We start from the raw sequence: 23,520 nt of genomic DNA on the forward strand, positions 1-23,520 counted from the left end.
AAAGTCCTATGTATACCAACAGTGAATGCACAAAGAATCCCGGGTGGGTGATCTTAAGTATCTCCACATCAGACCAAGAAAAAACTCACTAAGGGTGGGGTATTGTACTAATTTAGAACATATATTTTGTGGACCATTTTCTATTTTGGAAAGAGTGGGAACAATATCTTATAGACTGGCCTTACCACCCATAGTGAAAGCACATGATATATTTAAAATTTCCTTACTTAAAAAGTATGTCCATGACACTAATAATGTGGCTAATTGGTTTGCGATACATGTCGAATCCGATGGATAATTCCAACAACAAACATTATGTATCCTAGATTAGAGACTGAATACACTCCAAAATCTAGTAATAGAGTAGGTCAAAGTGCAATGGAAACACTTTGGAACCAATGAAGAAACCTAGGAATATGCAAAAAAATGAGGGTACTTTACCCATTTTTGTTTAATGAATAAGGAGAGGTAAGAAATAAAATTATAAAGATCAATTTTGTTTCTTTCGTTCCTAGTTACACAACACCAAGGATGATGTTCCCTTAAAAGGGCATGTCTTATAACATCCCCACCTCTCCCTATTTTTTAAAATTAATTATGATTGTGTATGCCAATTTTAAATCTCCATTGTTGGTTAACTTGAATTCCCATGAACACTTGAAAATATTTTTAAAATATAAAATTTTTATTTCTCCTCAAAGGAAGTGATGCACGGATCCATGGTTTCAGGGAGTGGTGATTTTTTGTTCCTTTAAACGACATGAACCCATCTGAATTAAATACTCAAGTCAATAGAATTAATTTCACAATTTAGTTGTAGGTCAATCGAGGCCATGCTGTAATATATTTTTCATATGATGCGAATAACAAAGAGTTTACTTATTTTGTCTTAATTATGTGATTAGATTGGGGCAGTGGAAGCATAAGGTGATTCCCATTTCCCTAGTAGGAAGAATATCCATGTGGGTGCTCTCTCAAACACATGAAAGGATGTAGATATAAAATATAAATATGTGCAACATAAGAGATATGAGGTGGTTGGTGTTTTCTAGTGGGAGTTGGTATTTTATTATTGGTCATGTGTGAGAGTTGTATCTCTCTCCTTCTCTCTCTCTCTAAGTTCTATTCCATGATATTTCTCTCATTCTACTAGGGGAGGAGACTATTAAATACCACTTGTGGATTATGGGGAGCTAGGGGGTAGTGATAATAGCATACAAAGTAGTTGTGGAGATGATTATTGATCCATGTGGCTTATTTGAATTTCTATGAAATTGGGTGATATCCCTTGTGATTTTTTTATGGCATTAGAGTGTGTGTTTATGCCTAAGTGGTCAGTGGGAGGATCAATGGATGACTAAATCATTGTGGCATTTTTGGTACAATTGTCAAACTACCTGGACAGGGAAGTATGACTCTTTGTAGTTCTTTCTAGAGAGATGATAAACCACTTGGAAAGTATATTGCATACACTTGTGGTTCTTTCTATGAAAATAAATATGATAAAACACTTGGGAAATGGATTCAACTTCCTAGAATGATCAATACCCCATCGAAACCTTGGATGAAGCCATGTGAATTTTCTCAAAGGAATGAGTAAGTCACTGTGGTGATTACTACCAAAGGGAAGTTGATGAAATACCTGGATAGTGGAATCAATATCCTCAGTATTTACTAAGAATTGGTGTGAAACATCCTTGAGAAAAAAATCCTCTCAAAATTTGGTTTCAGCTCGAGGGTGGTCAACTACAAGATATTCATGGTGTATTTGTCCTATGGTTGGGTGGAGAGTGGAAGTCCCTCCTTCAGTTTCTAACTACGTTAACACACACAGATAAGTATTATTGTTTATACATGTTGGATTATAGACTATGATATTCCTTGTTGTACTTATTATTAATGATTATTATTATATATTCATTAGTGAATCCTTGATACTCACTATTATGCTAGAAATCGACCAGCTACCTTCTATGTTCAACATACAGAGTTTATGCTTGAAATAATTAGTTCACCGTCATATGCATGATTGTAGGATACCTTAAATGTTTATAAATGATTGCCTAAATTTCATTATTGAAATTGGGATTGACAAGATACCTTATAGATCTATAGTTGTATTGATCTCTTCCATACATGTGAATTGTAGTTATCTTGTCTATTAATAGTGGAAATAAATTTTTAAGTTGTGCTAGTTAATTCTATGTTCATGATGGAAGTAATAAACTATGTTTCCATGCTTTCTTTTTCTTTACTTAACAATCTTGATTTATAAATAATAGCTTAAACTAGTCAAGAGGTTTGTGGTGCTTGATAATCAAGTTATAGCCTTCTTTTAGTAGCCATGTCACTTGTGAGTTTCATGTTTATAAAAATTGGTAGTTCACATCTCCTCTAAACCACTTGTGTAAGATGCCAACAGAACTAGATGTGTTGGTTCATGCCATTGAAAACTATGTAAAATTGGTATTTGGGGTCTTTCCCCTTTATTTTAGGATCAATGACTTTTGGTGTTATGGGATTTTCCCTCATGTTTTTTTCATACTCAGAATTATGGTGTTTTCACCATCATACTATAACCCACTATATTTCAGCATTTTCCTTAGCCCCCTTGAGCTATTTCCCCAACTTATTGTATTCCCTAGCCATCAGGCCACCAAACCACTATAAGGGTTAAGCAAGCAAGATTTGTAAGGAAGTTTTGATTTTGATGAGCCAATAGACAAATGTGTGAAGGGGAGGTATGTGGACCCAAAGGTGGAACCATGATTCCAAAAATCCTCACCATTGGTCATTTGATCCTAGGGACAATTGAATAAAGAACAATGTGGAAAGGTTGTTGCTTATGGGATAATATTGGCCATCGATCATCATCTCTTGATTTTTAATCCATGTAGTGTCACTAAAACGAATTTCATCTAAGATTGACCAACACTGAGCCAGTGGGTGGACCCACATGTTGCTATCCCTCAGGCTTACAGATGAGGAACGTAGACAATTAGTTTGTTGGTGAAACCCAAACTAGTGGAGCCTTTCCTTCAAACCAAAATTCTCATAATTGAAGTTTTGTGGGGAGAGTGGAGATGAGAGAGCCTTGGCTCAGTATGATGTGTTACTTATGGACCCCATTAAATCACCAAACCATTAGGTGTTCAAACCATTAGGATCCTAAAGAAGTTTCATAGAGAGTAAAGGTTGGTAGATTTTGAGTTGAGGTGAGGTGTATATGGGTTGGCCTCACCAAGCATTATTGCTTTGGGCCATTGTGATTCTAGCATGGAACCATACCACTGCTCATTTCTCATTTCTACAACCTTATTCACACTATTAACTTCTAACCCAAGTGATTTCTATGGGGAATAGGTTGATTCAGCCATGATTTTAGTTGCGATATCGTAGTGTCTCAAACCATCCATCGTCTGGTCTTGGTGTTTTCTTACCCTACCATGGGCATGAACTTGAATGAGCATCTATGCTAGTATGATGTGGATTTGGTACAATGGGCCCTACAGTGATGACATCTTAAGTCCATCCAAACTAGTGAAAGCTATCTGGGAAATGGGATGACATGACCTATTTTAATAGGTTGAACTTCTAATAGGTATAAATTTTGATTCATAACTCGATTGAGGTGAATTTTATATCATCAGAAATCTATTTACGAGTTCATCATAATGGTAGTATCAGAATTAAATTTCACAGACTTAAAAGAAGAGGAATTTTGTAACTCCCTTTTCATAACAAACCTTATGGGTCAAGCTAAAGTAAGTAGATAACGCCATATGAAGTTTCTTATAACCGCATATCCATAATAGATCTTGGAGATTGGATCAAAATAAGTAGGTAACACTTCCCAAGTCCTCCCTCTCTCTTATTTCTCCCCTCTATCACTCCCCTTCTCCCCTCTCTAATTATATCTTTGTCTCCTTCCCTCCTTAACTACCACCCACGTCTCTCCCACTTCCTCCCTTTCTCTATCCCTCCCTCGCTCCCTCTATCCTTCCTTCACAATAATTCCTTTTTAACTCTATCTCTCCCTCACCCCATCTCTTCTCCCTCTCACTTTCTCTCTTCTCCTCTCTCCCTCTCACTTTTTCTCTCCTCCTATCTCCCTCTCTCTCTCTCTCATCCTTCTTTCCTCACTGTCACTCCCCATCTCCTCTCTCTCTCTCCTTATTGTCCCCTCTTCTTTTCCCTATCTCCATCCTCACATTATCTCCTCCACCTCCCTCTACCGTCCCTCCCCATATCATATCTCTCCCTCTGTTCCTTCTCCCATATACACTCCTTCTCTCTCTCACCCCTTAATTACTCTCTTTCTCTCGATTCCTCTCCCATCCTCCCTCCCTCTCTCAGTCCCAACTTCACAACAACCTCTCTCTCTCTCTCTCTCTCTCTCTCTCTCTCTCTCTCTCTCTCTCTATATATATATATATATATATATATATATCCCTCCATTTATCCTTATCTATCTCTCCCTCCCTCACTCTATGACCCTCTCTCATTCCGCCCCCCCCCCCCCTCAACATATTTTATCTATCTCTCACTCTTCCTCTCTCTTCCTCGACCACTCCCTTTGTTCCCTCCTCCCTGCCCCCTCTCTCTCTCTCTCTCTCTCTCTCTCTCACTCTTCCCTCTCTGTTTCTCTCTTTATCTCTCTTTTTATTTGTATTATGAAATCCCTCCACAACCCTCTTCCAAATTTGACTCTCTCTTCTTCCCTATGTTAACCAAAAATATCTACCTCCCTCTCTCTTCCTCACCCTCTTTCCTTATCTCTCTCACTTTTAACTCTTACTCACTCTCCCCTCACCCACCAATTGATTCTTCACCACCCATCATTATCTCTCCCATTCTCTTTCTTTATCTCTTTTGTTATCACAAAAAAATTATCATTTAGCCATAATTTACTAGATGGATCGAAGTACATCATGTACGGCCAATTTTACCATAGTAAAATTGCTTTCATTGTGAGAAATTACTTAATAAACCACATTTTTTAAGTCATTTATAATTAAACCCATGAAGAATAATTAAATAAATCACTATTTATTTAATTATATTCTAGGAATAATTAATTAAATCATTGTTTAATTAATATTCCTTGTCACATTTGACCCAATTATGAGAAATAAATAGATAAATCATTAATTATCTTATTTTTCTCTAGGAATAATTAATTAATAATTAATTAGTTATTATTCCTTGTCAAGTTTGATTAAATCCCCTAGGAATACTTAAATAAATCATTATATTTTTATTATTCCTTAACCATATTTCTTGAGATGATAAATAAATCATTTATTTATTTATTATTTCTAAATAAAAGTTTAAATACTTTTTCCCTCTAACGAAATATAATAAAATATTCCAAATGGTTAATTCTAGAATGAGGTTAATAATATTTTATTATTGCTCATTATTCACAGATAACCTAATATTTTGTTATAAATAGAAGGGTTTTCCATTCATTCTTCAATTTTGATTATGTTTATTGTTGCACTCATTGTTGTAGCTCTAAGTATTATCATTGTCGCACACCATCTTCTTTTTCATTTGAGTTCTCATTAAGCTCAAACATTTTGTTTGTTGGGTTTTACACATTATATAGAAGAGAGACTCTACAAAAGATGAAGACATTTGATGATAGCCAAGAACCCATCCCATAAAGGGGGACTAGTAACATTATTTGTTCCCCTCACAAGTGTTGTTTAATAAAATATATTTTTTATATATCTAGTTTCCATTGAATTATTGGAGTTATTGGCACTTATTTTACTATTCCATTTTGCCATTTAACTATGACAGTGGCATAGATCAGGGCTTTGGTAGGTTTTATTTCTATCATTTGATGCAAATCTATAATATTTAGTAGCCATTTTTATTGTTAGGGTTTTTTTTCATCCACATCCTAAAGTGGTTTCTTTTCGTACACATTTAAGAAGAATACTGCCTAGAAAATTGTGACTCCACTGTGTTTTTAATTTTGATATGAAAAATTGGGTGACCTTTAGTTTTCAGCTTAGGGTTTTTTCTTTTTCAATCTCTTAATGTTGTTTACTAGCTTTCTAACCCTAGATCAGTCAAATTTCTAACTTCTGTAAGTTTTATTTTCATTTACGTAGGTCACAGGAACCAGCTGCGACAAAGATGAAAAAAATTTCTGAGTCTTGCCAATCAAGAATCAAGGAGAAAAAATCACACTTTTATACCCCAAAAGTGCAATCTAGAGGTCCAGAGCGCACTTTCTGGCCCAAAAAGTGTGACCTCCCCCTAAATAGGTCAATACCTGTTTTTAGGGTTTTTGGCATTTTTTTGATCTGCTTTTGTATTTTACTGAGAGTTGTCTATTGGGTTGGTTGATGACTATCTTAGCCCACTTAGGCCATGATCTTCTATGTTTCACTCTTCAAAGTGGAATTTATCCCCTCCAAGATTCTAGTACGCTTCCACCTTTATAGGAGGAGTTTAGTTCAGTAAGAAGTATGAGTTTTTGCTGAGCTTTCAGCCATATTTTCCAGATCTGTACCTTCCTACTTCAGATAATCAAAGATAGGTTATTTCCATCCAAAGTTTCATCTTAAACCTTGTTTATTCATTTTCCTTAGGGCCCCATTAATCTCCTTAGGTTTCACACCCATACTCCTATCTTTTTGTAGCGATTTTCCTCCCTGGTTCTTTGTTGTTTCTGCACCAATTTCTAGTAGCATAGTGTCATTTGATCCTAGTCACACCGACATTTAGATCTCTTGGCATTTTTTGTGTGTTTTCAGTTGGTTTCGCTACCAACGAGCACAATTTTTGCAAACCTAGTTTGGGTGGGGTTTAGAAAGTTGATTTGTTGTTCATTTTCTATTTTTAATTTCATTTTATTTCATCAATATTTTTCTTTTTTCAAACATGATCTGGGCTTAATTAATAAACACACAAACAAACCTTAAGCAAAGGGTTCTTGGTTTACACCACCAAGCTAACACTTAACCTAATTAATTTATCTCCCCACGTAGAGACAAAAAGAATCTTGGGGATCTTCCTTCACCATTTCTGTGTCACTTGTTTCTTCCAACCATTGCGCCACCAAGGAATTTGTCGTGGAGACGCTTAGGCCTTCATCCCCAATTTTGGCTTGGGCATATTACTCCTCCATGCAGGGTTCAAGTTTATAGTCCCACAAGTCCCCATACCAACTCTCCTTCTGGTTCATCTGATTCCTCATCTGATTCCGAGCCTCCTTCACCACATACTGTCAGTTGTAGTGTTTTCTTCTCAAAGATGTACAAAAAGAACCCACTTAAGATTGTGTATGAAAAACGATCTCAACAATATAAATGGTTGCTAAACATTGTAAATTTGTGGCAACTGATAGAAACAAAACTTGCCAAAGTCCAGATCTATGCCACAATCAAAATTAAACAACAAAAAAGAAAGAGTAATAACTCCAATCATCCAATGGAAACCAGAGATACAAAGAAATTTTTTATCATAACACCTGTGAAGGGAAAAAATAAATGTTACTAGCCTCCTCTGTGGGATGGGTTCTTGGTTATCCTCAATTGTCTTCAGCTCGTTTAGAGTCTCTCTCCTCTATAATGTGTAAACTCAACAAAATTATGGTGTGCAACAATGAAAATAATCAGAGTTACAACGGTGAGTGCAACAATGAAAATAATCAAAAGTGAATAATGAATGGAACACCCTTCTATTTATAACAAAATATTGATTTATCCTCGAATAATGAGAAATGATAAAATATTATTGATCCCATTCTTGGAATAACCACTTGGAATATTTTATTATATTTGGTTAAGAGGGAAAAAGTATCTAAACTTTTATTTAGAAATAATAAATAAATAAATGATTTATTTATCATCTCAAGAAATTAGTTAAGGCATAATAAACAAATAATTATTTGTTTAATTCTTCCTAAGGGATATAGTCAAATTTGACAAGTAATAATAATTAATTAATGATTAATTAATTATTTTTAGAGAAAAATAAAATAATTAATGATTTATCTATTTATTTTTCATGATTGGGTCAAATATGACAAGGAATAATAATTTAACAATGGTTTAATAAATTTTTCCTAGAAGAAAATCAAATTAATAGTGATTTATTTAATCATTCTTCATGGGTTTAACTATAAATTACTTAACAAAGGTTGTTTATTAAGTAATTTCTCACAGTGAAAGCAATTTTACTATGGTAAAATTGACTTTACATGGTGCACTTCAATCCATCTAGTAAATTAGGCTAGATGATCAATTTTTTGGTCATAACAGATTTCCCCCGAACATACGAGTGTTAGGAGAAAAACATATGACCGAAGTATGTTGTAAAGACAAAATCACTAGACAACATAGGGGAGTCAGAGAGAGAGAGAGAGAGAGAGACCAATAAATCTTAAGTGAAAGAGGATAGGGATAGAGGGGGCGAGACGAATGCAAGTCTCCTTTTATATTGTGGTACTAGACCTCAATGAGGCAGGGGAGGCATACTCATACCCACCGCGATAACCTAGTACAAAATAATGGTTCGCTCAGAAATATGAAACTAAGCAATGAAGTACATGTTGAATGGTACATGACATGCTGGCATAATAGAGCCAGAAAAAAATACAATGTGTCCCATATACATAATTCACTTGGAAAAAACATGAGCCAAGACTGAATACAATATCATATGAGTACATGAGATATAATGGCCCTTCCCTAAAAAATAATGGGTATGAGGGAGGGTAGAACAACCGAAGAAGCCCCGTTGAAGAGGGGAGGGCTCTACAAAACTTAATGGATCATCTGGAGGAGACGTACATGCTATGAATACTGCGATCAGTAGGAACTGAACCCATGAAATCTATGGAACTGTATCTGATGTTGTAGCATAATAGGAATGCATCAGGGAATGTGGGGAGCTACTTGAAGGACCACCCCCTCACGAGGTCTGAAACATCTCACACACACCCGGGAATCACTGGTACAATTTGTTACATCACTGGACCATCAAGTCTATGGATCACGAACATGAAACGACCAAGTCAAAAGGAAATAATGAGACCCTCTGCTCAATCCGAGGTGGAAAACAAAAATGGAAGTTGGAACCAAGATACATTGCTCTCTAGGCCATTCTTTTGGAATAAATGAGTTTATGTTGAGAGAATAGGGCCTGCGATAGATGAGGCAATGAGGATCCTCAACTAAAGCACAAGGGAAAATAGTAATATGATTGATGGAATGTGTGGAGCGATAAAAAGGGTCTTTTTCACCTCTAATTACCTTCACATTAATTATCAACCCAGGGACGACTTTTTATTTCAAGAGTGTACTCAGTCTGAGGCGGCTATTTACTCAAGAGTAATGTTTAGTAGTACAGCGTTCAGAAAATACAATAGTAAACGGATGCTAAACTATGACTAAATTACTTCAAAAGGATAAAATCACACAATACAGCTTATCAGTTAAGGGTGCGGAAGCGATAACCCATCCCTCTAGAAACTGATGGAAAGGAAATTTGAGCATGGACCATAGGTCTGGGAGCTAGGCAGCGACTGCTGAGGCTCACTACAGCCTTAGACCTTCTCTCACACCAAAGCAGCAAATGCAAGTAAATGGAACGGCATAAAGTAAAATAGAACAGCAAATAGGAAATGGAACAACAAGTCTAAAATGGAACGGCCGTAAATGGAATAACAAACTGGAATTAAAGGAACCGAACAGCAAAACTAAGTAATTGGAAAGACACAAAAAACTATAAATGTAATTGAATCAGCAACCTTAATCCAGCAGCATGAACATGAATCGCAGTTATTGAAGCAATTACAATCGCAGTTATATTTGAGTAGTAACTTAATTGAACAACCATGGCAATTATAAATGAGCAGCAATTAAATGGACCACAGTTCTTAATTAGACAGCGCAGTATTAGATCAAAATTATCAGCAATACATTTCAAGTTATAATTAATAATTCTATCACTCACGCAATCCAATTATGATTTCAATATAACAAAGTAATTCTGCGAAATGTTCATAAACAAAAGATCGTTGAACAAAACAATTTGAAAAGGAAAACAAACCGTCACACAGCAACAATTGTAAAGATATGATACACAGCAGCAGCGTACTCCACCAAAGGCTGGGCCCTTAGCCGCCAGCGGACGCTGCTGGGTTACTTCAGAAGGAAAAGAGTGAACAGCAACGCCCAAATTATGTATTAATCATTAAATAGTGAAATCATTACAATAGTTGAAGCTTTGAGACTTACAGCATAAAACAATCCTTCCTTCCTCCTATCCTATCATGAATCCTTGCTTCTGAATCTCTAATTCAAATCATCAATTCGCCATCATTCGAATCCCCAAAGTCATCCTGAAGTCTCTCCAAATCATCCCCATCTCTGATCTCTGTTTTCATTTAAATAGAGAGAGATCAGAGAGAAGTTACAATAAGGATAAGTACAACATGATTCCTATTACAAAATTGGTTTGCTTCTAACCATTTGATCAACAAGAACAAGGCGAATTTGGCTTTGCAGCTGAGATTTGGAGGACGGCCGCAACTGCAAATCTGAGAAAATTGTGCTCAAAGAACCCTGTGTTTCTCTCTGTACAAGCCGAATTTGGGCAAACCGTTCTTCATAAAAGTTAATTGGGCCCGTTCTGGACAAAACCCATGTTCTGGATTTCTCAAATTCGTCTTCATTTGCTCAGAATATCAACCGCAAAACTCTCACTCCTTAAACCAGCGAATTTCTAAGAAAATCGTGCTCGAAGAACCCTATGTTTCTCTCTATACAAGCCAAATTTGGGCAAACCATTTTATGATAAAGTTAATTGGGCCCGTTCTGGACAAAACCCATGTTCCGGATTTCTCAAATTCGTCTTCATTTGCTCAGAATCTCAACCGCAAAACTGTCACTCCTTAAACCAGCGAATTTCTGAGTTGGCAGATTTAAAAATCAAATCTTCAATCTAGAAGTTACCTTGGAGGCTAAAAATGGTGAATAATGTTATAACCAACTTATTAGAACTATCATTGATAAAATAATGCATAATCATCAATTTATTAGAAATAAAGGAGAATAAATAATATTCATCCATGAAAGCATAAATTATTTATAAAATGGATTTAAATGATAAATTATAATAGATGATATAATAGAGAAAAGTAAAGATGGATGAAATAAGTGTTACAAAGTGGTCGTATTCATGGCCCAACATACCCCCACACTCAATATGTTGCATGTCCTCATGCAACGAAAACTGAATATATTGCATGTCTTCATGCAACCCAAAGACAAAAGCCCATGTGTTAACCAAGCGATAAAAAAATATGTTCATCTCAGCGCATGAAATGGATAGAACAAATGAATTCTTCCTCAATTAATGAATATTCAATTTTAGGAATCTTGATGAAGGCATAACAATTAAGTTGCAGCAAAATATAATATAAATAACAACAACCTTTATTTCCCAAAAACTACAACCCAGCTTTTGTTGAAATTTGGCAAGTAAATTTATAATATATGAATGCCTTTATGATCCAAAAATCAGATTGTTTTGATGCACGGATCATGAGATATAAACAAAATGGTTGTAGGTGAGAGTGCATGATTTCTGAAATTTTTATGAACCAATTTATCTTGAATCTATCTAGGTATGTGTATTTTAATAGTATGTCTGTGTTTCCTAGAGATCACAAGAATGGAGTTCATAGTTTTAAAAATATGTGGAAATCAATTTCTGCACTGTGTAAAAATGAAATTGTATGCCTTAAATAAGGAAGAAAGTAGAAAACATCCATCATGCATAGCAATTCCTCTCCTTCTCTGAAAAATTAGCATGTCCTCATGCGATGCTAGAGAACAAATAGAGGTGGTTGCTACCAGCTGTTGAATTCTATGCCTGGTGTAAAACAACATGGAATAAGGGACGTGTTGAGAATGAATAAGAATAGCAATGGATGATAAAGAATATGAATGGCGTGGTCATAAGAAAGAAATGAATGAAAGGAACACTTCTCCACACTCGAAAATGATATGCTGCTGAAAAAGGGGAAGTGGTAAAGATGTGGAGCGAAGGATGATAAAGAATGCTCAAAATGGATTTTTATGAAATTCTCCTAAATTTGTAATAAATCAGAAAATTATGCGATTTTACCTCAAGTTATACCTCCGAAAATGTGGAATGACATATATGGACTGGCATGTGTTGAAGCTGATGTAGGCAGAGTTGGTGCTGAAAGTGATACAAAAGGTGGAATCCCGGTAAGCACATCATGTTTGAACAATTGTTCACGTTTGAGCCTCTTCTGTTAGTTGCAATAGTGTGGTCATGCTGCGAATAGAATTCTCCAGACTTGTTGTTCGCCTGTAAACAAAGCACTATTTTGCATACAATGTTCTTGAATCCATAGTGTTAGTTTTGAATAGAAATAGATAAGATGCATGCAAAACTTTCAGTCAGAAAAACTTTTGTCAAATCAACAAGTTATGGTAGAGTGTAGTAATCATATCACATACAATCCCATAATTCATACATTCCCCCCTCCAATTGGAAAATGGGTTCCATAACCATAAAGCATATGAAAGGGGTGGTGCTGACGGCAAGGCAATGGAATGAACAATATATCAGTGAGGGAGGCAGAGTACACTTATCAATGATAGGACGGTGAAAGTTATGGTTATATTGAGAGAAAAGTGTGTAAAGATAGTTATGAATAAGAGATAGGACGCTTTGGAGTGATGATAGTTTATGCAAAACGAAAAAGGACAACAATATGCTAAAAAGATGCTTTGCTGATGGTATTCTAGCTGAAAATGATGTGATTGATCATAAAACAATTTATCATGCATAAAGGTTCAAAACAGGGAAAAAGTTAAGGAAATAACTTCTCTAATAAAAAGAAAAATAAGAAAAGGGTATTATAATAATAATTAACGATAAGATATAACTTCAATACCATAAGCAGAGCCGCTACTGCCAGCAGGCATCCATAGCCTCGGCAGGGTTTCTTTTTAACCCATATGAGCTAGAATCCTCAATTTATAACTAGATAGGGTTTCAATGTTGTTCTACAGAAGAGATCAATGTGCTGGCATGGTAACCAGATAACCACACTGCCATTCACTAGGATGTAGCAAAAGTGATCAGGCCGGCTCGTGATGAGACCTCCTGTTCCAAGGATAATCGGGCTATCCAGTGGATCATAACCATGGTGTGGTGGCCATAATGGGAATGTCACTTTGTTACAGCCTTATGAACATGGTAGGTTGGCTCGTAATGAGACCCCCTATCCTCCATCTACAAACAAAATTTTGTTGTTATTACATATTTTTATGATAAAATGAGGGAGGCTCAGTACTCCTTAAGAGCAGGGATGGCGGAAGAAGTTGAAGATGTCAATAGAAAAAAAATATACCCATAATCTCATTTATTACAGACAGAGAAGATTATAACCAGGGATGATGGAACCAACATGGTATTAAGATGGTCAATCAATATCATGTTCAACAGAAAACAATACAGTAAAGTGATATATAAATAATTGTGTCCCTTCTGAAAAGAATCTATCATCAAAGAGCTGTCATGTTAAAGATCATAACGTGAATGATATTAACTTGCTTCAATAGAATCCATAATTCTTGTCCTCATAAAAGTAGTGTACTTCGTGCCATGAAAGAAAATCAGGAAAATGTGGTTGAGATGAACTATGAATAATCTCACAAGAGAAAGGAAGGGTTGCTCTCAAAAATACTCTCAAAGTGTTGCTTTTTTTTTTAAGAAACAACAAAAACACCCAAAAAATAAAGTGGTGTTCTGTGTAGGAAACAACAAAGAAAATGCATACCAAAAAAAAACAAAAATACACACAAAAACGTGAAACTGTTGTTCCTTTTGAAAAAGGAACAGCAAAAATACGCACTGCTGTTCCTTCTGAAAAAAGGAACAGAAAAAATTCAAACTGCTGTTCCTTTTGAAAAAAGGAACAGCAAAAACTCAAACTGCTGTTCCTTTTGAAAAAGCAACAGCAAAAACACGCACTGTTGTTCCTTTTGAAAAAGGAACAGCAAAAACTCAAACTGCTGTTCCTTTTGAAAAAGGAACAGCAAAAACTCAAACTGCTGTTCCTTTTGAAAAAGGAACAGCAAAAACATGCACTGCTGTTTCTTTTGAAAAAAGGAACAGCAAAAACTCAAACTGTTGTTCCTTTTGAAAAAGGAACAACAAAAACACGCACTGTTGTTCCTTTTGAAAAAAAGGAACAGCAAAAACTCAAACTGTTGTTCCTTTTGAAAAAGGAACAGCAAAACACAAACTGTTGTTCCTTTTGAAAAAGGAACAGCAAAAACTCAAACTGTTGTTCCTTTTGAAAAAGGAACAGCAAAAACACGCACTGTTGTTCCTTTTGAAAAAAGGAACAGTAAAAACTCAAACTGTTGTTCCTTTTTCTACTCAAACTGTTGTTCCTTTTGAAAAAGGAACAGCAAAAACACGCATTGTTGTTCCTTTTGAAAAAAGGAACAACAAAAACTCAAACTGCTGTTCCTTTTGAAAAAAGAATAGCAAAAACACGCACTGTTGTTCCTTTTGAAAAAAAAGGAACAGCAAAAACTCAAACTGTTGTTCCTTTTGAAAAAGGAACAACAAAAACATGCACTGCTGTTCCTTTTGAAAAAGGGACAGCAAAAACACACCAAATGCTGTTCCTTTTGAAAAAGGAACAGAAAAAACACACCCAACGTGAAAGTGCAAAAGTGCTGTTCCATTTCGAAAAGGAAGGAACAACAAAAATGCACACAAATGATGTTCCTTTAGAAAAAGAACAGCAAAATACACAACCATAAAATGCAAACACGCAAAGAATGAATTAGCTGTTCACTGCATTGATGCTTTTGAATGAAGCAACACCTGAAACACAAAATATAAAAGAAATTAGAAAAGAAACAACATTTTATTTAAAAAACAATATGTAAATTAAGTTACAACAGCTATGATGTTATGTCAAAAAAATGATCTATTTGAAAAATGTTTTGGCAACAGTGACAAGACATGAATTTTCAAATGGAAATCAATTCTTCATTTCTTCTATTATGAATCCGTTGGGTAATGAGTTGGATGAAATTCCTTTGTTTCATTTAAAATTTCTTTCAAAAATCACTCGTCCATAAATTGACCTTCTTTATTTTCCCAAGACCTGCAAAAAACGAGTATCTACCTGCAATAAAACATTAAATCATAGAGAAAGAGAGGTGCGCGGGCTCCCCTAATCCAAGAATTATGTAAAAAACTAACAAGTAGTTACTCTGTAGAACAAATCCTTGGAGAAAATAACAAAGTAAAGTTTATTTGTTACATGCGGGAGAGCAGTGGCCAATCATACTAACCTGCAGTGTTTTAATCACAACATCTTTGTTTTCTGTCGAAATTGAGTGATTCCAAAGCAAAATGAGAGCTAATTCGAAGCTTTATCTCCATTAGAAACAGGTTTTAAAGATTCAATGATATGATATGTCAATTTTAGTTAGAACAACTTGCATAATAGAGTCATTGTCGATTACCCGGCTTAGACCAACAGTTGATATTTCAAGCGTAACTTTTTCGTTTGATGTCGGATTCGAATGATTCAAATTGGAAATGAAAATAGATTCATTTATTTATCTCCAATAGAAACAGGTTTGGAAGACAAGAAGAATTGATAGGTCAAATACTGTAAGGAACAGCCAGAAAGACAGAGTTTTAAGAGTGCTGATTTACGATAGACAGTCAGTATTTTGATCATAACTTCCCCATACGATATCAAAAATGAGTGATTCCAATTGAATTGTAAACTAGATTCATATGGGAATCTACCATAGAAACAGGTTTTAAAAATTCATTCATTTAGGCCTCCAAAAACGGACTGTCCCAACTCTGTTCCTGAGCTGCCCGCTAGACATCCGGTCAATGTTTTGGCTCTAACTTTTTCGTTTCAAATCCAAATTGAGTGATTCAAATTGGGTTAGAAATTATACATCAAGGGCTACTTAGGGTAGAAAAAGGTTTTAAAAATATGGTCATTTAGGCCTCCAAAAACTGACTGTCCCAACTCTGTTCCTGAGCTGCCCGCTAGACACCCTGTCAATGTTTTGGTTCTAACTTTTTCGTTTCAAATCCAAATTGAGTGATTCAAATTGGGTTAGAAAGTAGACATCAAGGGCTACTTGGGGTAGAAATAGGTTTTAGAAATATTCACTTTTGGTCCCTCAAAACATGACTGTCCCGACTGTTTTTCCAGAAAGTTCATCAAGCCCACAAGCCAAAAAAATGAATTTCAAGCATTTTTTCAAATTGGTGATAAAAATGAAAATGAGTGTTTGTAGAACTTATTATTTCCATTGTAAATCATCTACATACACAAATTATTAAAAAAAAAAAAAATTATCACCGATGTTGATTTCGATAGCATGTTGCAACAAAAACAACTAGTTTTACAAAAGAACAAAATGCACTTATTTATGTCCTTATTTTATTTTATTTTATTTTTTCACTAACCTACTTTGATTGAAGGATGAATATGACTACGTATATGAGTACTTCCAGTGAAGCCATTTTCGAAATACGGCTTCACGTATGCACATACCCAAATTTGAAAAATGCATGTTAATGGATATTAGGGTATGAGAAGCCAACTTCCCTTCAAAAAATTGTATCAAAAATTGTTGAAGCATAGAGTGATGTTGCAAAAAAATGATGGAGTGAAACCAATCTTCAATATATCCTTTACTTTTTTGATTTCGCATAGCCATCATATCATGAATTTCTTGAGCTTTTAAAATAGCTTGTTGATGCATAGTAAAAGAAACCTCATTTTCTTCCATAGCTTCTACAATTTTTGCATTTGAAACATTCTGAATCTCATTGTAGGTTTTCTCTAATAACACATGTGAGATAGAATGGGTGGGAAGGGTGGGTAAATTTGCTAGTTCAACATTGTAAGTATGTTGTACTGGTTTATTATGGTGAGGGTGTGGAATTAGTTGAGCAGGAAAATGTGTAAGGAATGGAGCATTTTGATGATATGGTTGATTGGGTTGTGTGAATGGTTTTGATGGGCAAGCAAGATATTGTGGAAGAGCTGGTGGAGAATATGGAGAATGTGCTTGTGCTACAAGATGGGGGAGAGTAGTCATGCAATCATAAGGTGAACCATGCCAAGCTTGTAGAGAAAATTGCTGGTGGTTATATTGAGATTGACATGGTTGCCCTAACACATTAGTATTCCATAATGGATTGTGCAAGTAAGAAAGTGGAGAGGGAGTGTTTTGAACCATACTTTTAGGCCTTGTTGCAGCTTTCTTACCTCTTTGATATGCTACTTCCATCCTAGATAAGGAAGAGTGAGTATCTATGAGATGCTCCTTTCGGTCCTGAGGGTAAACACTTCATCCAATTCTTGATTTTTATGAACCTGCAAAACATCCAATTTTTCATTTCGAGAGCTAATAAAATCAACTTTAAAATTTTCAAATAACACATTGATTTCAGCTCTTATGTCTCCTATTCTTGTAGCAGATTTGGAAAAGAAAGAACAAACATCTCTAGAATTCTTACCAGCCTTGGAGATTCCTCTTGAATACCTTATGCACAATTCACAAACATCATCATATAACAACTGAAAAACATTGCCTTTTCCTATCAGATTTAAAAGTTCTAAAAATTCATCTTTGATCCCTTTAAGAAGGAGTGTTTTTAAGATCTCTTTCTCCAAATGCTTATATTTTGATTTTTGAAGGTTGTATTGAAATCGATCTATATAGTCCTCCAAACTTTCATCTTCCCCTTGTATCATATCGAAAATATTTTCATTGGCTTTGCAATAGTCTTGGTACTTCTTCAAGAATATGTTCTTCATGTCCTCCCATGATTGGATGCAATTCCCACCTAGGCTCATGAACCATCGGAGAGCTGCTCTTTTTAGAGTAAGAGGAAACACTTTTAATCTTTGATCATTAGTACAATAATCATATCCTCTACAAAGTATTTCGAACTCAAATAAAAATGTATCTGGATCTTCATTTGCTAAACCATGAAAATTTGGTAAAGATGGGGGAATTATGTGCATTTGTGTCACTCCTCCTAGATCTTTGATAGGAAATTCAAAAGTAGAAACGTGAGTCATTTCTTACCATAATATAAGATGTTCTTCATGTGTTTCTTCGAGGCTCCTTCTTCAAATGTTCCTGTCAATTGGTTAGTGAAATGGGTGGTGCTTACATCACCACTTGCGTGAGATCATGTAATTCATTTTTTAAAAATTTCTATCTTTTTCCTAATCATTCACACAAAAATTCAAACATCTATCTCTACCCTAGGTTCTTTAACAGTCTTGCTGGAAAGCGGACGGGGGAGCAGGGCTTTTACATGCTCCGTACGCAAGTTCTTACCTTCCGTTTTTAAGATCCAACTCTTCCCTAGCAGGCACTCATCAGATTCACACTACTCTTTAGAAATGGCTACACTCTCCCCGGCAACGGCGCCAAAATGTGGAGCGATAAAAAGGGTCTTTTTCACCTCTAATTACCTTCACATTAATTATCAACCCAGGGACGACTTTTTATTTCAAGAGTGTACTCAGTCTGAGGCGGCTATTTACTCAAGAGTAATGTTTAGTAGTACAACGTTCAGAAAATACAAGAGTAAACGGATGCTAAACTATGACTAAATTACTTCAAAAGGATAAAATCACACAAGACAGCTTATCAGTCAAGGGTGCGGAAGCGATAACCCATCCCTCTAGAAACTGATGGAAAGGAAATTAGAGCATGGACCATAGGTCTGGGAGCTAGGCAGCGACTGCTGAGGCTCACTACAGCCTTAGACCTTCTCTCACACCAAAGCAGCAAATGCAAGTAAATGGAACGGCATAAAGTAAAATAGAACAGCAAATAGGAAATGGAACAACAAGTCTAAAATGGAACGGCCGTAAATGGAACAACAAACTGGAATTAAAGGAACCGAACAACAAAACTAAGTAATTGGAAAGACACAACAAACTATAAATGTAATTGAATCAGCAACCTTAATCCAGCAGCATGAACATGAATCGCAGTTATATTTGAGTAGTAACTTAATTGAACAACCATGGCAATTATAAATGAGCAGCAATTAAATGGACCACGGTTCTTAATTAGACAGCGCAGTATTAGATCAAAATTATCAGCAATACATTTCAAGTTATAATTAATAATTCTATCACTCACGCAATCCAATTATGATTTCAATATAACAAAGTAATTCTGCGAAATGTTCATAAACAAAAGATCGCTGAACAAAACAATTTGAAAAGGAAAACAAACCGTCACACAGCAGCAATTGTAAAGATATGATACACAGCAGCAGCGTACTCCACCAGAGGCTGGGCCCTTAGCCGCCAGCGGACGCTGCTGGGTTACTTCAGAAGGAAAAGAGTGAACAGCAACGCCCAAATTATGTATTAATCATTAAATAGTGAAATCATTACAATAGTTGAAGCTTTGAGACTTACAGCATAAAACAATCCTTCCTTCCTCCTATCCTATCATGAATCCTTGCTTCTGAATCTCTAATTTCAAGAGTGTACTCTGTCTGAGGCAGCTATTTACTTAAGAGTAATGTTTTGTAGTATAGTGCTTAAAACCCAAAAGTAAATGAATGCTTGAAAAAGAATCTAATTGGAACAACAAGAATCTGAAATGTTCTAAACTAAATCATTCATTCAAACAACCATCAATCGAGGATATAGTAGCAATAACTCAGTCCTCTAGAAATTGATGCAAAAGGAATTAGAGCATGGACCATGGATCAGGGAGCGTGGTAGCATTTGCTGAGGCTCACGACAGCCTTGGACCTTCTCTCACACCAAAGCAATAAATGCAAGTAAAAGGAATGGCAAAAAGCAGAATGAAACGAAATGGATAGCAGTAAATGAAACAGCAATTAAAAGAACTAAATCTCGCGAGTTAGAACTGAACTCTCATTCTGCAATCAAATAACAATCGGCAAAAGCAATTCCAATGATCTTTACTTTACGAGAAGATATTTACAAATGAATTATGGGACAACAGTTCATTATAAAACAGGAACGTCAATCATATATACACAACACACTAATAGAACAGCAATCCTCAACCGTATGTACACGTTCTCTACTACTACAGCAATCTGAGAGTAATGGATGATATGACTATGTTTCTGAACGAAGTAATATTGCTTTCAAGTCTTACAAATACTATTTCACATGGATCTGATAACAATAACATTCATACCAACATTCCGCTACAGAAATAGCTGAAAGATGCAATTCAAATAAATGCAGAGACATGAGATAAAGAACTCATTCAGATATCAGTTTTAACGAAGCATAGCATATCACATAAAAGATGTATCAGATTACTACGTAATAAAGATAAATAATCCACACGCAGATCACCGTATAATGATACAAAGGCAAGTGTCCTTCGGAGCCGGGCCCTTGGCTGCCAATGGAACATTGCCTTAAGTTACTCCAGATGCAGCGACGGAATGAACACCAAGTCTTCTATATTAATCGCATCCACAAAAGTATAACAAAATCAGGTCTCAATGAGACTCAACGATCAAAGTTTATTCTGAAACTGTAAAATTACAAAAACAATCCCCTCTCCTCTGATCTTTGGTTTCATTAAATAGAGAAAGATCAGAGCATAGATAATTACAACATGATAAATTTGGGTTGATTCTAACCAGAGGATCAACAAGAAAATATATTTCCCTTCATCTCTTCAACAAAAGCAAGACGAATTTGGGTTGGCAGCTGAGATTTGGAGGACGGCCGCAACTGCAAATCTGAGAAAATCGTGCTCAAAGAACCCTACGTTTATCTCTGTACAAGCCGAATTTGGGCAAACCATTATTTCCTAAAGTTAATTGGGCCCGTTCTGGACAAAACCCATGTTCCGGATTTCTCAAATTCGTCTTCATTTGCTCAGAATCTCAACCGTAAAACTGTCACTCCTTAAACCAGCGAATTTCTGAGAAAATCTTGCTCAAAGAACCCTACGTTTCTCTTTGTACAAGCCGAATTTGGGCAAACCGTTCTTTAAGAAAGTTAATTGGGCCCGTTCTGGACAAAACCCATGTTCCGGATTTCTCAAATTCGTCTTCATTTGCTCAGAATCTCAACCGCAAAACTGTCACTCCTTAAACCAGCGAATTTCTGAGTTGGCAGATTTAAAAATCAAATCTTCAATCTGGAAGTTACCTTGGAGGCTAAAAATGGTAAATAATGTTATAACCAACTTATTAGAACTATCATTGATAAAATAATGCATAATCATCAATTTATTAGAAATAAAGGAGAATAAATAATATTCATCCATGAGAGCATAAATTATTTATAAAATGGATTTAAATGATAAATTATAATAGATGATATAATAGAGAAGAGTAAAGATGGATGAAATAAGTGTTACAAAGTGGTCGTATTCATGGACCAACAGAATGAAACCAGGGATAATGAGGAAAAGTGTGACCAAGGGACAAACATACGACTACCCTTGTTAGAGCATAAAGTGCATGGTTGACCTGACAGCAACTGACTCAACTCCAGAGGGGATGGGAATAGTATGACTTGAGGCCAAAATGGGCAACACAGGATGAACAGTATGAAAATATGAATGGAATATTGTGGCATGATATAATAGGACATGAAATAGACTCCAAGAGTGCAAGGGTGACTCATCGCGGATGCTCTGAACAAGGGTGACTCAATGATGGTGCCACACAGACTAGGTCTTGTGGGGACCATCAAAACATGAGTAAATGATGGTTACTCATGAAGAAAGTCAACATATGGTACGAAAAGTATTAAGAGGGGGTGTAGATCAAAAGTACAAGTGTCGCTTGATGACAAAATTTGATTTTGAGAGGCGACAAAGTAACCTTTCTTGGAAAAATGGCTTCTTGTTGAAGTGTCAAATCATCAAAAACAAGGAAGACACGTTATAGAGATCGGTGAGGGATTTCCAATAATGTTGATGGTTTGTCAAACTGTGCTACGATCTAGTAGAAATGAGTGATAGGAAAATTGGGGATTTTTCTATGAAAGGACGTTTTCTCTCCAATTTGGATTCATTTGCTAAGTGGGATGTGGTTACTTTGGAGAGGATGAAAAGGCCCTAAATCTTGTGGAGATCATAGCAGAAAAACCAACCTTCAGAATCAGGATCAATGAATTTTAGGCAAGTGGCCTTACTTGTCTAAATATGGCCTTAATGCTTCTTGGAATGATGGTTCCCGATGAAGAATTAAGGGAAGAGGAAAACGAGAATGAAATACTAGAGGAGGTCTAGAATCATCCTCACCATGAAGTCAAACATTGGGACTATGTGGAAATAAAGTAGAATGTTTGAAGATATGGTATCAAACGTCTACGATATGTGGTGTGCATATGGCATGTTGGAGAGGTTGGTAGGAAAAACTATCCAAGGAATGGGAGGATAATCAACCATACCTAGATTCAATGGCATCTAGGTCGAGACTTATGTTAATTAATTGAGAAGATGGTCAGGGGAAAACCATCATGCCCCTAAGCATGGGATACTTCACGCAAACATATGTGATGGAGGTGACTGATCTTATATGAAAAGTTGGGAATGATGCCCCATAGCAAGAGGAGTTTGTAGAGTGCCATTGTGTTCTAAGTGCTTGAAAAAAGGATTCAAGCATCTTGACACAACTTGGCATGAAATCCTCCAAACAATGATAATGAGATGTAGGGGTGTATGTGCCCCCCCAGTATGCTATGGGCGTACCATATGTATTTAGAGCTAAGGGCTCCAAACACTTGTATGATACATAACCTGATTATGCATATTTATATGACGATGATGGTTCACCATATGTTTGGTTTATGGTTGTTTTTTGTGGTAGACGTGTGATAAATACCAATCTAGAATGTTTTTTGCAATGTCATCTAAATAGTTATTTTGGGATCTAGGAACATGACTGAACATAATGGTTTCAAATTCATGTACCAATAGATTCACTCGTAGATATTTTCTAAATAAGACTTGGTTATGTACATGATACATGCCATTCAATTGCATGACAAGTAGAAAGGAATCTAAATGAACATGAATATGAAGAATGCAATTAGTAAGGGAATCGACTAAAACACCTATCATTACATCATATTTGGCCTGATTATTGATGTCAGATCTAATGCACACATCGTTCGAAAGGACTAACATATGCAAGGGGGTAAATATGGCCCAGGCTAGATTCTAGGAGAAGCGACTCACACCATTAGCATGAACGTTATATGGGGTGGATGATGGATCCATCTGAAAGGTGCAAAAGACAACAGATGAGATGATGCAATCTACCTAACTTCATGGCAGAAATAAAGACACGCAAATCAAAGGGATGTGTTATGAGAAACATTTCTAGAGGTAGTCTGTGCACTAGGCGAATTAGGAAGGAAATGGCCTTCATAATCCTCCTAAAATATGCCCCCTTGCCTAA

Source organism: Pinus tabuliformis, chromosome 8 (assembly GCF_031772625.1).
Source record: "Pinus tabuliformis cultivar Carrire ecotype Pingquan chromosome 8, CPIR1, whole genome shotgun sequence".
In the NCBI taxonomy this organism is placed as follows: domain Eukaryota; kingdom Viridiplantae; phylum Streptophyta; class Pinopsida; order Pinales; family Pinaceae; genus Pinus; species Pinus tabuliformis.